This window comes from Oryctolagus cuniculus, chromosome 14 (genome assembly GCF_964237555.1).
Source record: "Oryctolagus cuniculus chromosome 14, mOryCun1.1, whole genome shotgun sequence".
Classification (NCBI taxonomy): domain Eukaryota; kingdom Metazoa; phylum Chordata; class Mammalia; order Lagomorpha; family Leporidae; genus Oryctolagus; species Oryctolagus cuniculus.
Genome location: NC_091445.1, coordinates 91,631,619 through 91,637,618, shown reverse-complemented (window position 1 = coordinate 91,637,618; position 6,000 = coordinate 91,631,619).

Below are 6,000 nucleotides of genomic sequence, written 5' to 3'. Positions count from 1 at the left end.
AAAACCAGCTCTTCATTTCACTGATCTTTTATATTTTTTCTGTTTCAGTTTTGTTGTTTCTTGTCAATTTTTATTATTTCTTTCCTCTACTAATTTTAGGCTTCATTTATTCTTTCTAGGTCCTTGAGATGCATTGTTAGATCATTTTTTGGTATCTTTTCAAATGCTTGATGTATCCCATAATTGCTAAAATCTTTTCTCTTAATGCTGCTTTTGCTGTATTCCATAATATTTATATGATATATTGTTATTTTAATTTGTTTTGAGGAAATTTTTAAATTTCTCTTTTGAATTCTTCTATGACCCACTGTTCATTCAGGAGCATGTTGTTAAGTCTCCATGTGTTCATATATTTTTTAGTTTCTTGAGTTATTAATTTACAGTTTCATTCTGTTATGAACAGAAAACAATCTGCGAATTCATTTTAAATACTTTGTTGGGATTTGTTATAGGGCATAACATATATTCTATCTTAAAGAATATTCCAAGCACTGTAGAAAAGAATGTGTTTTCTGCAGCTGTGCAATGAAATGTTGGGTGGATATCAATTAGATCTATTTGGTTGATAGTGTAGATTAGCTCTGTTGTTTCATTGTTGATTTTTTGCCTAGTTGATCTGTCCATTGATGAAAATGAGATGTTGAACTCTCCTATTATGGTTGCATTGGAGCATAGTCTCCCTTTATATCCATTAACACTTGCAAATAAATAGGTGCTCTAGCATAGAGTTTTTCTGATACATGATAGTTAACATAGAATACAAAAAAGGTATAAAAATGAAACTGACGTTTTAAGATTTGATTTTTATTTTTAGCCCTTGTCTCCTATGGAACAATGGTCTTTCTACTTTTTACTTATGAACATTAGGGCTAGTAGTACATTATGTTTGTGATTATAAAGTAAACTGAAATTATATTGCAAAAATTAAAAGATGGAAGAAAAGTTGGGAGAGGGATTGAAGGAGGAAGGGTCGGAAGTATGGTTATCTTTTTATCTGTGAAATTTCTACATTAATAAATAATAATAAAAATAGTATGAATGATGCATAAAAGTTTCTAGAAGACAATCTTCCATTGCATTTATAGCTACTAACACAAAGGAAAGAATAAAAATAAGGAAACTTTGACCAGAAAAATTCATTGACTCTGTTATTGCCTTAACCAAATGGCTAGTTTAATCAACAGTCAAATGATTTAAATTGTATCTAGTAAGTTGCATTTCAATTGTTTCTTTGTATTTCTCCAACTTTACCCAGGGTTCCCTTCCTGACCTCTCCTCCCTCACCCCAGACTCCTGATAGGTTTACTTCCAGCTCACCTTGTGAAGTGTCACCCCGGTCTGCTTCCTCTGCACTTGCCTGATGTTGATGACTGTTAACAAAAGTCAGAGACAGCTCATGTCTGGCCACAGAAAATGCTATGAAATGATGAGAATTACTTGGCCAAATTGGCTTTCTGATATGTACATTCTTTGTGCCTGGGCCATGTTGTCCCACATGGAGAGTGTCACTGTTGTCAGAAATGGAAAGGCAGTTCTGGCACCTTTTATGGCTACCTGATTCTCTTTAGCATTTTGTGTAAAGCAAGTTCCAGTCAGACAACTTGTCAATTAAGGTTCACCTTAAAAGTTGCACTTAAATGAGGACTATTTGCAGTTAGTGGAAAAGATCTTCTCTGATATCTTTTTAAGTTTATTTGAAAGAGTTACAAAAACAGAGGGACAGACAGAGATCGTCCATGTGCTGGCTCACTCCACAAATGGCTGCAATGGCCAAGCCAGAGCCAGGAATTTCTTCCAGGTCTCCTACGTGGATGTCAGTGACCCAAGTACTTGGGCTATCTTCTACTGATTGCCCACTCCCATTAGTAAGGAACTGGATCATTAGTGGAGCAACCAGGACACGAGCCAGTGCCCATATGTAATGCCAGCTTTTCAGGTGGTGGCTGAACCCTCTGTACCACAATGCTGGCTTCTCCCATATGTTATTGCATTGTTTCTTATCCATGGTGTCTGTATCCACAGCAGGATTTGATACACAAAGTCTCATCTCAAGAATATGTGAAGGAGAGTAGGTTAAATACTCAGAAATGGTCCTCATGAAGAAACAAATTAGCCTCTCATAGAAGACACTGGTGCTCTGGGTCTTTGACAGGTTGCTGGTTTCCAGTTCTTAGACCTGCATTTCCCCAGAAGTGACACAAGATAGTCATTATGCAAAGATGATGCTGTTACCCTCACCTGAGCAGGTGGCTGTAGAAACAAAGTAAAACCAGAGCTGGAATTAATCAGAGAATGGATCCACTTTTCTATAAGGGGATGGTCTCTTCCAGTCATGGATGTGTGACGCATTCAGCTATAGAATGTTAGAAGTTCTCATCTGGGCTGGTGATAACTGCTTCCCGAGCACATCGCTGCCTCTCTAATTGGTGACCTCAATAATGAATTACTCATGGGCCTCCCACCAATGCATCCTCATTTGTACAGAGCCTGGATTCCATTCAAGGCTCAATGCTTTTACAGTCTCTCCTTTACTTTGAAAAATTGGTTCCCCTATGACTTCAGAATCTCTTTTTCAGGGAAGAAAATTGGCCCACACTGCTCAGGTGTAGAAAAAATGAATACTAATGGAGTGAATTCCTGAGTGGTGAGTGACAGCCACCACCACCATTTATAAGGAATCTACTGTACATCAATCACAAAGGTGTTTTATCAATTTTGTTATCACATACACACATACTAGAGGCCACTGACTATGATGAGATTTAGGTTCAGGGAAGAGAAGTAAACAAGAGCTGTAGTTGAGGTTTATTTTTCATTTTATTTTCTTTAAAACAGATATTAATATCGCAAAGAGAGATTGATGACAATGATCATTCCATGGGCATATTGTCTTTTCTTTGTATGAGTCAATAAAGTAGTATTTTAAGTATATACCAAATTATATAGCATCTAATAATTTTATATTCTATGCTAACTTACACAGATAAGAGAGAACATGTTGTTTGTCTTTCTTAGTCTGGATTATTTCACTTAGCAAAATGCTCTCCGGTAGCATCCGTTTTGTTGTAAATGTCAGAATTTCGTCCTTTTTTATGCTTGAGTTGTAGCCTATCATGTATGTGAATATATTTTCTGTATCCAGTGCTCAGGTGGTAGATATGTAGGTTGATTTTCTATCTTTGCTGTTGTGAATTGAGCTGCAATAAACATATAAGTGCAGGTAACTTTCAGGCACTGACTTCATTTCCTTTGAGTGTATTCCCAGGAGTGTGAGAGCTGGTAGGTATCTTTCTAGTTTTCTAAGGAATCTCTATACTGTATTCCACAATGGTTGTAGGGTACCTTCTTCTCCACAGCTTCACCAGCATCTGTTATATTTTGATTTTTGAATTACAGCCATTTTAACTGGACTGAGGTGATACCTGTCTGTGGTTTTCATGTGCATTTTCCTGATGGCCAGTGAGACTGAGGGTTTATCACATGTCTGTCGGCATTTGTATTTCATCCTTTGAAAAATGCCTGTTCATGTCCTCTGCCCATTTCTTAACTGGATTGGCTGTTTTGATATTGAGATTCTTGAGCTCCTTATATATTGTGAATATTAAGCCTTCATCAGATGCATAGTTTGCAAATATTTTCTCCCGTTCTGTAGATGGGCTCTCAGGGCATATGAGCTGCAACAGCCTGACTTGCCTTATTAACATGGTGCTTCCTCCCTGCTGGTTGCCAAGAGCCCTTGTAGGGGGGATGGGAAGCAGGCAGTGTGCTCTCCCTCCACAGGGTTAGGTGGGCACCCTGCCCAGACTAGTGCTCCAAGCTGGACTCCCAAGTCGGTGTGGGCCACGAGGTTCTCCCTCAGGCGATTCAGCAGTGACATGGGTTGCCATAGACTCCTCTCACCTGTCTCTAGGAAGGTGGCATCCCCTCCTGATTCAGATTCTGATGCTGGAAGGAGAGGAGCAGAGGCACACTGCTGCTGAGCATGGTGCTCTGTGGGAGTTGGAGAAGAAAGGAAGCAAGCCAGGTTGTCTGCTTCAAACCTGGCAGTTGCTCAGACACCAGTCAGCTCCCCAGGCTGGAATAAAAGTCAGTGGGTGACCGTGGAATTCCTGCTGGCTAAAACTGTGGATGTGGGGTGCACAGCCGTTTCTTTCTGCCTTGGTGTGGAATGATGGTGACTCACAGCCTGGGGCTCACTGCACAGCTGGCTGCAGTGGGGTCTGTGTCTTCTCCCTTGATCCATGGAGTCTTCAATGTGCTTTCATGTCTTTATTGAAAATCCCCACCAGTCAGAGCCCTGGAACGTGGTCCTTCCTTTGTTCTTTCATATCTCAGTGTAGCTATAGTGTACCTATACCCTATTCAGCCATCTTAGATCTGTTTCAGTTTGTTGAGTTTTTCCTTCGTTGAACAGAAGTTTCTTAGTTTGATATAATATCACTTGATTATTTTTGCTTTTATCGCCTGTGCTTCTGTGGTGTTACCAAGCAAGTCTTTGCCTATGCCAACGTCTTGCAGCATCTCCCCGAAGTTTTCCTCTTGTTATTTGATGGTTTCAGGTCTTAGGTTTAGATTTTGCTCTGTTGTGGGTTGAGTCCTATTTCATACTCCTGCATGTAGAAATCCATTGTTTTAAAAAATACCATTTGTTGAAGAGGTTGTACATTCTCCAGAGAGTAATGTTAGTTCATTTGTCAAAGATCAGTTGGTGGTCAATGCATGGATTCTTTTCTGGGGTTTCCGTTCTACTCCACTGGTCCACATGTTGATTTCGGTGCCAACACCAGGCTGTTTTCATTACCAGTTCTGCAGCTGGTCTGGAAATTTGGTATTGTGATACCTCCTGCTTTGTTTTTATTGTTTAAGTTTGCTTTGGCTACTTGGGGTCTCTTGTGTTTACATATAGATTTATAATAATTTTTCTAGATGTGAGAAGACTGGCATTGATATCTTTATTGGGATTGCATTGAATATGTAAATTCCTTTGGATAGTGTGGTCATTTTGCTGATAATTATTCTAGTCCCTCACATGGAAGACTTCCTCATATTTAGTGCCTTCCTCTAGTCCTTTCATTAATGTTTTGTCATTTTCATTAAAGAGATAATTCACATCTTTGGTTAAGTTTATCCCAGGGCATTTAAATTTTTTAGTATCTATTGTGAATGGTACTAATCTTACAAATTTTTTTCTCAGCCAGAGCAATGCTGGTCTATATGAATGCTATTGATTTTTGTCTGTTCATTTTAAAACTTGCAACTTTGCCAAATTCTCTCAAATTCCAGTAATCTCTTAGTGGAATGATTTGGTTCCCTATATAAAGGATATGTCATTGACTTTTCTTTGTTAAGAGATCTTTATTATTGATTCAATCTCAGCCATGGTGACTGGTCTATTAAGGTATTTCTTATTTTTGTGCCTCAATTATGGTAAATTATGTGTGTCCAGAAATCTATCCATTTTTCTAGATTTTCAAATTTTATGCCATACAGTTTGTAATAATTCCTGATGATTTTTTTTTATTTATATGGTAGCAATTATAGGATCTCCTTGTTCATCTCTTATTTTGATAATTTAGGTCTAATCCCCTTTATGAGTTAGCTAGACCAATGGTCTATCAATTTTATTTTTCAAAAATCTTCTTCATTATACTGATCTTTTGTAGTATTTTACTTCCATTTTCTTTATTAATTTGGGATTTCATTTGTTCTTGGTTTTCTAGAACCTTAAGATGTATTTTCAGATCTTGTATTTGATCTTTCCAATTTTTTGATGTAGGCACTAATTGTTGACTGTACACTTTCCTCTTAATACTGCTTTTGCTGTACCCCATAAGCTTTGATATGTTATGTTAGAATTTTCATTCATTTCAAGGAACTTTTTGATTTCCCTTTGAATTTCTTCTGTGACCCACTGTTCATTCAAGAGCATGTTGTTCAGTCTCCATGTTTTGTATATTTTTCTAGAGGTTCTTTCGTTAATTTTCAGCTTCATTCTATTGT